This window comes from Elgaria multicarinata, chromosome 8 (assembly GCF_023053635.1).
Source record: "Elgaria multicarinata webbii isolate HBS135686 ecotype San Diego chromosome 8, rElgMul1.1.pri, whole genome shotgun sequence".
Classification (NCBI taxonomy): Eukaryota; Metazoa; Chordata; class Lepidosauria; order Squamata; family Anguidae; genus Elgaria; species Elgaria multicarinata.
The window spans coordinates 112,961,380-112,971,523 of record NC_086178.1 but is presented as its reverse complement, the minus strand read 5'-3'; positions in this window follow the sequence as shown (position 1 = coordinate 112,971,523).

Below are 10,144 nucleotides of genomic sequence, written 5' to 3'. Positions count from 1 at the left end.
ATACATACAAATGACACTTGATGAAAATCCCTTTTACATACAACTGTTAAAGATACAGGACCCCTGTCCTCCTTTCCATATGGTCACCCTATTCTATCCTCCTGAAGGAAAACATCCTGACTTCCCCGGCAGCATATAGCTCAGACACCAAAATAATTATTGTAACTGAGTGAAGAGCCAAGAGGGAGATGAGAGAATGAGATGAAAGGGGAAACAGAGCCATTCCACCAATCCTGCTGGAAAGGTTTTCCCCCCTCTTCTCTTGCCATCCCTTTTTCCTTTAGTGTTGTGTATATTTATATTATAAACTTGCTTTTACTAATTGGATGTAAGCTTCTCTGAGAGACTTTCTGGCTGAGGAAAAGGACATAAATAATTTTATAAATAAGTAAATAAAAAATACAGAAGCAGGAACATTGGTGAACGGGCGCTTTGCACACAGGATACACTTCAAACAAATAGCCAATGAGGGCCACAAATATAGGAAGTGTGAATCATACAATCAAACACCCAACAGGAGACCCAATACAGTTCATCCCACTGGGGATTCAAGGACAAAGCACCCCACAAAGGATAAGAATAATAAGTTCCACAGTTGGCAGGTGTAATGAGGAGGGAAGTCCAGGAGGTGGCAGGCTATGGCCAATATTAACTTACACAAGTCTCTAAGTGTAAATTAATACTGAGAGTAAGGAGGACAAAGGTTCTATTGACAGAGCAATAGAATGGGAGGCTGAGACTTCAGGAAATGGCAGCAGGATTTTTGGGCAAAGATCAACATTCAAGTCTCCAAGATGACATGAAGAACAGAACTCACCCTCACACACACCCCGAAGCTAGAATGTCATCCTCAGAACTGTTGAACCCTGCCATGCCTTCCATCTGGCCTCATGGATTGTGCAGCCTCCCTCCAAATATGGGAAGTACTCTTAGACATTGGGATCAGTGTAATGGTCTGTTGCCTACAGTCACATACAAGGGAGGGGCAAGCCAATAGAAGGCTACACCCATAGTTGCCACGGGGAGGTAGAGGGGTGGGGAAAGGTCTTAGTTGGTATCTCACCCAACAAGGCCATAGCTAAGTAATATTTTATCTTTGTTCCAAATGGTTCAGCAGACTTTGATTAGGAAAAGATAGCATACCCCAAAAACCAACTTCAAGCTGGAGGTGAGGGGACTCCAACCCAAGCTTTGATTAGTATAGGATGGGATCCCACTATTCAGCTATGAGGGCACTATCTGAGAGCTTCATCCCACGTACCTGTTTCCCTCAAATTATCCCCTACAGTGCTAAGCTGTCGCTGTTGTTGTTGCTACTGGGTGCCTAGATCCTTTGCATACCAGGAAATGGATTTAAGGGGGGAAATGTAAAAAAAAATCATTAAAAATCAACAGATGAGCCAATCCAATTCAAATTTGGTATGCTTAAAGCTCTCCTTAATATCTACTACTATGCCAATTTTGATGTCTTTATCTTTAAAGCTTACACAGATGTAATCATTTGTTTGATTTCTCTTCAAATCCTGCTCCTGCACCCCAGCAGCCGCTCGGAAAACAACAAATGATACGCTCAAAAATTAGTAGCAAAATATTGCACTTCTTTTGCTTAAGAAGCACAATTAAAACAGGATGCATGGGAGTACTTCACAATAAAAGCTGGTTATAAGCTGGAAAACTTCAGAGTCCTTTGCACACAATTCACAGTGATTGCACAGTATAATGCTGGTGTGATAAAGCTCTGAGGCAATTCATGGAGCTTAGCAAGAAGTCTGGACAGAGTCTGACCAAGGTAGCCAGAAGATATGATAAAACTGATTTGGTCAGCCAGATCCAAAGCAGGAACAGTTAGAGAGGCCAGTTTGTGAACTGGATTTCTCCAAATACCTTACCCACATTCTTAGGTGTAATCAAGTGAAAGTAATTTAAGCAACAGGAATTGACAGGCAATAAGTCACTCCACAGATTGTCATGATGCTGGCATCCAAGCTGGAGCAGATCTGAATGACTTTATTGTCAAAATGTCAGTAGGCAATGAAAGGTCCCAAAGCAAACCAGCTCCCTCGCTATCTTAAATATCTCTATTGGTGTCTATGTTGGCAGAAAAGTAAAGATTTCTTTGCCACCTATATCAACAACCAATAGGCCTTCAAATTGGCTGGAAGTCATGTGCAGGTGCATTTCCCTAGAGTTTTCCACCCTCTGTATGCTAGTTGTCATTCCAGCAGCTCCCCAGTAAATCAAGGAGCAAATCTATTTGTTGGGATAGGGTGTAGCATTTTGAAATAGGACAGGGACTGTTCCTGGGATCACAGAGGTGACCTAGGATGTCCTTGACAATTATGCTTCTGCCTGCCTTTGTGAATCTTGTAGTTGTACTTTGCTGCAAACGTAGCTTGCGCCAGTGGAGAGTTATGGACCAAACAGCTCAAATAACAAAAAGGAAAATCCCAAATGTGTAGGATTTATTAAGTCTTTGAGGGTGGGTACATGGGGGAAAGTGCTGAATAGATAGCTAGTAAATTAGGTGAGGAATGTGCATTGTGTGATGTGCAATGTAACAAATAAGGGAAAGTAAGGAAAGATGAAAGAGACTATTTTAGGTCAGAAATATTGCCATGAAATAGAAAACTGTATTGCAGCATTCATATTCAGGCATGCTATGATCGTTTAGAACAGGGGTGGAAAAAGTGCACTCCATGGGTTGCAGGTGGATTCCCAAGCCCAGTCTGACAGGCCCCCAAGACCTCCAGCCACTGTGGAAAAAAACATGGTGGAAGACTGGCAGTATGGCACACTGGTGAGATCACTGCTTTACTACAGTAAAGTCTTTGAGGGTGGCGGGAGGCTGGAGCTTCCTCCGTTACCCAGCAACGCTGAAGCAGTTACATTAATGCTTTACTACAGCCAAGAGCATAAGTAAAGCATCAATTGGGATGGGGTGACTCCTGCAGTGAACTCCACGCAGCTCCTACAGTGACTCTGACCCCATGTATGCATGTGAATGGTATTTGTGTGTGTGAATATGCTTACAACGATGCTATCTCAAGAGGCAGATAGGAACTTCTGGTGGCTAAAAAAAAAACTTGAGAAGAAGGATGTTGTCCATGGACAAGTTTGCATGTTGCCACTAACCATCATTGAGTCCATCCAGATCTGCAGCGGTAAATTAAATCTGGTGAGAACCTTTGCTATCCCATGCTAAGCAGAGCTGGGAGATGAACATAGATATTAGGGCTGGGTTTGGTTTGGCTTCCTTTTATAGCCCTGTTCAAATGTTACTCATGTATAGGGAATTCATGATTTGAAGTAGAAGCAGGGCCCCACATCCTGGTGTTAGCTCTTCGCTCTAATGTCTGCCCACTGAACACAGTTACCTGCAAAGGAACCTCTGCCTGTGAGCAGCTGCTTGCATATAAAGGCTTTATGCGATCAGGACGCCCAGCTGTATGGGCATCTCAGTTGCATGGAGCCCCAACGTGTGAGCAAGCAGCTTGCTTGCAGGAGTTCTTTTGCAGACAACTACATATAATACACTGACATTGCTAGTGGGGCTAGCATGAGGATATGGCATCAGGGCAGGGCAGGAAGCACAGACAAGCTCCTGCTTCACCACAGGATTTGCCCTTCGTCCAAGTAATATGTGAATAGGGCTATTGAGTGTGTATGAAGGGATGTGGGTTTTATGCTGAAAATGATGAATTTCTAGCCAACCTGGCTTTTGTGATTACAAATAAAAGTATTGTATTGCATTACACCCTGTTTGTCTGAGCTTCTACATAAGCATGAAAGATCCTGTAGATGTCAGTTTAACAATATTTATTTATTTATTACATTTCTGTACCGCCCAATAGCCGGAGCTCTCTGGGTGGTTCACAAAAAACAGAACTGACAATTACCCCTTGAGAAAGTTCCAAAGGAAATCATATGTGGGGTCAAAGTCACTGATTCCTCCTCTAATCATGGTTTTTAGTGTCGTAGACTCTGATAGTTTAGGAAACTTTTCAAACCCTACTATTGGTTGGTTGCCTAGGTATAGAATTTTGATAGACCAATTCTATTTTTTGGAAAACCTGAAATGCTGTTTGTAGTTTTATTTCTTGTTTTGGTTTTTTTCCTATTCCCTGTCCTGTCAGGGTTACAAACTAGTAGGGATATGGTTCCAGATCCTCCAGGTCAGGTCCATTATGTGATTACCACCCTGATGCAGTTACTCTACTAAAGACCATGGCCGTAACTAGACCTAAGGCTTATCCCAGGATCATCCCGGGTTCGTCCCTGCCTGGGCGCTGGATGCCCTGTGTGGCACTTAGATGAACAGGTTTGACCCCAGGACAATCCTGGGATAAACCTTAGGTCTAGCTACGGCCCATATCTCCCCAATTACGTTAGTTGGTTCAGGAACAACGACCTTGTGTCTGGGTGATGCCTTCAGGCTGATGGCCCTCTCTTTAAGGCTTACCCAGTTTTTGACACAATAGTATACAAAGAAAACCCAAAATTGGAGAAAAGGAATAAAAGCAGCCACAGGAGTTTGGTCTCTTTGGCTGGTGGGCTGCCCAGTCTTGTTTCTCATAGGAAACAGCCTCAAGGAGGTTAGTCAGCTATAAAGATCATAACTCGCTGTGATGACTGACCGATAGCAATCAAGAACTGTTCTGGTAAATGCTTCTCTTATATCTGAATGTACAGCTGTTATCATCATAGCTCAGGTAGAGCACCTGCTTTGCATGCCAAAAGTTTCAGGTTCAATTGGGATGTATGAGAAATTCATTTCAGTTCGATTTTTATCATAAATAAATTACTATGTTTGCACTTCTGGGGTGAACACGGTCTCGGAAGCAATCTATGATTGAAGCCTGCCTTGGAGGCAAAAAAATCTGTTCTTAATATTCATTGTTTTTAACTTTTGTAAACCGCCCAGAGATCTTCGGCTATGGGGTGGTATATAAATTTTATTTATTTATTTATTTATTTGTTACATTTCTATACTGCCCAATAGCCGGAGTTCTCTGGGCGGTTCACAAAAATTAAAAACATTCAAAGTATAAATGTAATATAAAAGTATAAAGTATAAATGTAATGTAATATAATAAATAAATAAATACATTTCTGAATTTGCAATGTGATTCACTCCCCCCCCCACCAGCCCTAAAGCGCATTCAGCAACATATTTGAAAAATGCACATAGAAATGCGCTCTTTTTAGAAGTGCACACAAAATATGCTTTAATCAATTGGAGAAGAATGCACACAATTGATGCATACATTTGGGGAAGAAATACACATAGATTTTCATGCAGAATAAGCTTTGAGATGAGATTTTAAGAACTTTGGTGAGCTCACGTTTTGCTGATTTGCATATCCCCAGGTTCAATCTCTGCCACCTCCAATTAAAAGGAAAATCAGGGGAGCAGATGATCAATTGGTATCAATCAAAGTAAGACAACACCATTTTCAATGAGAATAGACAATAGATGGTCAAGTACTCTGAGCTCTTTTAAGGCAGCTTCAGTCATTATGTGAGTTGCGGGTTATGTTTCCTCATCTGCACATAGCTCTAATCATAGACATGGACCTGAATGGGCATGAGTTAGGGTCTTTAGCTGAAAGCCATAGTGCGCCATGACAACACATGCACATGATTTAGAGGCATGTAGGATTACTTGGATGTAAGTAGCCCATTGAAGTGGAGGAGAGCATGGCCTGGAAGAGAGCGTAACTATACAGCTCCATAGTTCTCTTCTTCATTTTTCTCTTTTTTCTCTCCTGCCAAACAAGAACAAAGTTACATTTTTGGAGATACCATCAAGAACAAAAGGCTAGTAGAGGATTGTTGGGAACATCAGAAGAATAAAAGTGCCATTTTTCATGTGAGCTTTGTGACAATGGGACCTTTCTGGGAATTACTTCTCCCTGCTTAGTAAATTTGGATGCAAAACTCTTCACAGCTGCTTGTCACTCAGCCTTGTTGAGCAGTAGCAGGCATAGGACCAGAGAAAGAAAATGTGTTTTGCCTTTGTGCGCACAGCTCTCAATGCCTTTAAAGGGAAAGTATTAGTTCTATGACCTTTAATGGTGTTCTCTCTTATCCTCCATGGCCAAATACTCTGGATTTCTATGCAAAGTAGCTACAGCCACACTTCTAATCACAATATTCTCAGAGTCCCAAATTTTGCGATGACAGAAAATGCATGGGAATGTTTTTGCCTTGTATTATGTGTAGATCGGCACTAATTATAAAAATCTAAAGCCCTCAGTCATCTTAGTTTACAGAGTAAAAATGGGATCATATTAATACTTGACATAACCTCCATTCTGCCCCCTCCCCATTCCATCCCAGAAATGCTCCAGTTCTGCTAAGTGTAATCAAATACCAATTACACAACACTGGACTTTCTGCGGCAGAGATGAAGGTTCTGGTAGGAGTAGGGTGACCATATGAAAAGGAGGACAGGGCTCCCGTATCTTTAACAGTTGCATAGAAAAGGGAATTTCAGCAGGTATCATTTGTATATATAGAGAACCTGGTGAAATCCCCTCTTCATCACAACAGTTAAAGGTGCAGGAGCTATACTAGAGTGACCAGATTTAAAAGAGGGCAGGGCACCTGCAACTTTAACTGTTGTGGTGAAGAAGAAATTTCACCAGGTTCCCCATATATACAAATGACACCTGCTGAAAATTCCTTTTCAATACAACTGTTAAAGATTCAGGAGCCCAGTCCTCCTTTTCATAGGGTCACCCTAGGCAGGAGGGGCTCCTGCTGCTTGAGATGTGTCACTAAGCTAATTGGGGTCAGGCCAGCAGGTCCACTGCTATGTAGGTAGGCTGCTGTGTCCATTTTCTCTGGAAATGGACATACTGAAAAGGGCACCAAATGGCCATTGAAATGCATTGGTTCATTCTGAATGGCTGTAGGAAATCATTGGAGGAGTTTAGGGATCATCTACAAATCAAAATACTTAAAACGGGATAAATATTTATTTTTCATAGAAAACAACACAGAATCAAAATACAAACAGAGTGGTTTTAGGGAACAACTCCTATGACCTCCCCCCACCCCCCAACACAGCGGTTCTAGGGATCATCTCCAAATTCAAAAAGAAATCAGAATGCAATAAAAAGAGGGTAACAGCAGTTTTATACAATGCTTTATGAACACCAGTTATAAAAGACCCAGATATCTGGAGGAGGGGTTGTCAAAAACTGCCAAAGATTATTTCCATGTTGACATATGCCCCCCTCCAGCACCCACTCCTTACGACAGGCCTGTATTTACGAATGGCCATAGGAATAAATGGAAATGATACCACAAGCCCCTCAAGAAACAGAGGAAGCCCCCAAAATGCTTGTGGAGGTTCAAGTTAGCAACTCAAGCATCCTTGATGAATGGTCCTTTGGAATAGCCCCCACCTTGCGAACAACACAATAGTAGGTTCCTTCAGAGTGGCCACGGGAAAGCATTGGGCTATGAAAATAAGCCCCACAAAAAAGAGCAGGAGCCCCCAAACTGCTCATGGAGGTTTGAGCTATGACCCCAAGCATCCTAAGTGTCTCTGCTGGAGGCATGCTCCATTGGAATGGCCCCCACCTTGCACATGGCCACAATATTAAGTTTCTTCAGAATGGCCACAGGAAAGCATTGGGCAGTGACAATCACCCCACAGAAAGGAGCGGAGCCCCCAAACTGCTCATGGAGGTTCAACTTAGAACCCTATGCTCACAAGTGGCAGAGGAGGTACCTCTAACACCCCTAGATTCACAGTTTACTGCATGATCTATGGAATGGCCCATCCTTCTGCATGGCCATAATTTTCAGTTAACCTGAGTAGCCATAGAAATGTTTTGGATTGAGTCTTGCACCCTTAGAGGAAAAGGCAGGAAACACACACACACCCGCAAACTGTTGACAGGTGACATTGTTAGTACCCACATGTTCCCAAGTGTCTCTATTTTATGTGTGCTCATTCTGCATGGCCATAACATCCGGGTGTCCTTCGGAATAACCATAGAAATGCATTGGGCTGAGATGAGTAGACCCTCAACAAATAACTGGACACCCACCCACCACAACTACTCATAGGTGATAGACTTAGTACCCTCAAATGCATGAATTCCTTTTCTGAGAAAGTAGCTAAGTATTCAGGAATGTTAATTTAAACATTCAGACGCACACACCACCTCTCCTACAAATAGAAAGCTAGCAGTTCTTGCTCAGAAGTGCAATTTCTGCTATCCTATTATAATAATAGCAGATATTGCTTTAAGCTTTATCATGATTAATATGTTCAAACATTAACTGTGGAGATTGAGAAGCAGTGCTCTGTTGAATCAGAGAGGCTAAAAATTGAAGTGGAGAAAGCACAAATGGAAATGAGGGGGAAAGAGAGATCCCATGAATCGGAATTAGCTAAAATTAAACTGGAAACAGAACGTTTTAAGGCAGATAAGATTTGGCGGGAAAAACAGGAGAAGATTGAAAAGGCTAAAATTGAGACTATGAAGGTACCCAAAATAACACCTAGGGACTTCATGGCTTTTAACTCAGGAGAGGATCCTGAGGTGTTTCTAGCTACTTTCTAGAAGGCTGCTAAGAATTGGGATATACCTCAGAGAATTTATGAGATACATTCCTAGCTTAGTAATGGGAGAATTGGCTGAAGTATACCACAGTTTCTCTTCAGAAACTCCACCAACTTATGAAGAGTATAAAGCTGCGGTCCTTGCTCACTGCTCCTTGCTCACTGCTGTTGTCTCCCCAATGTTCCTATAGCTGGTCTTGGAGTTTCTGTTCCCCCAAGACATCCAGGAGCTCCAAGTTCTCCTCCCATTTCCAAGACACTCTATTGCCTTTCACTAGTGACTCTTGCCATTGCTGCTGTGAATAAGCTCAGCTAAACAAGCTTGGGGGAAAAAGTTTGCTCTTGGAGCTGAAACTGCGCAAGCGTTAATGCTCTGAGCCAAGACAGCATCTGTGGAGAAATGGGTGGGTGGGTGGGAGTGAAACGGGGCAGTTCCACATTTCCAGTGACACCGGGAGCTGCCACCAAAGGACACCCAGTTAATTAACCCTGAAGTGACCCACTGACAAAAAACCGAAGTGACCTTGGAGCAAGGTGAAAATTCATGGTAAAACGACACTTCGATAATGCGTGGCTTCGCAGGGAAAACTCCAAGCGGCTGTGTCGTACGAACAACACAGAGCTGCATTGCACAGCTATTTCAGGGTAAACAAGCTGTACAGGCAGCCCACCTGGTGTAGCGTTTGTTTTCCTGTTTATTGTGCACTGTCACTCCTTCCTTCCTCCTACCCTATTCATGCCCTTGACTCAAATTCAATGAACAAAAAACTATGGTATTCAGCTTTCATCCGAGCACCAAAAAGTAGGGAGATAGGGAGGATTGTGACCCTTCACTCACAAAGGAGGCAGAAAGTGCAAGTGAAGTTCTCATTTTCTCAAAGCAGATAAGCCATGTGAATGGAGAATATGAGATGTGGAGGTGACCTTGGAGTTGCGGAAAACTATTCATGAACCACTTAGGGCCACCTTCTTCTCCCTGTTTTAGAGCAGCCTTCCCAACCTGAGACTCTCCAGATGTGTTGGGCTGCAGCTCCCATTACTGCTAGCCAGCATAGCCACTGGCATCCTCTTTTCCAGAAATAGGATAGAACCTGTGTGTCCCCCGCAAGGAACTCCAAAACAGGTGATGCGCAGGGCTGTTTATAATGTTACTTTTCAGACACACTTCAATACACAGGTTTAGATCATGTGTGTGGTTCATCTTCGAGAATGAGATGGTGAAGTTGGGAGGAAACATTGAGATTTATTGACCACATAGGATAATATTTTAAGGAAATATGTGTTTCATTTGAGCTTTAATGGAACCACTTAACACCATAAAATACTACAGAACAGCTTTTACACTAACTTTGGGGGTTGAGCTGACAGCTGCTGAGGAGAATCAGGTTTAAGATGGCTCATGTTCTAGATCTCCAAAAAATAGAATTTGCCTTCCATCTACAGCTGAAGAAAAAGTGGTACCACCTTCAAAGTGTTGTCTTATGTGGATATTCATATTGTACGAGTGCTGATTTTCTCTTGGCACTCTGTCTCAATAGTGAGGATATAATAAGTGATGACAAA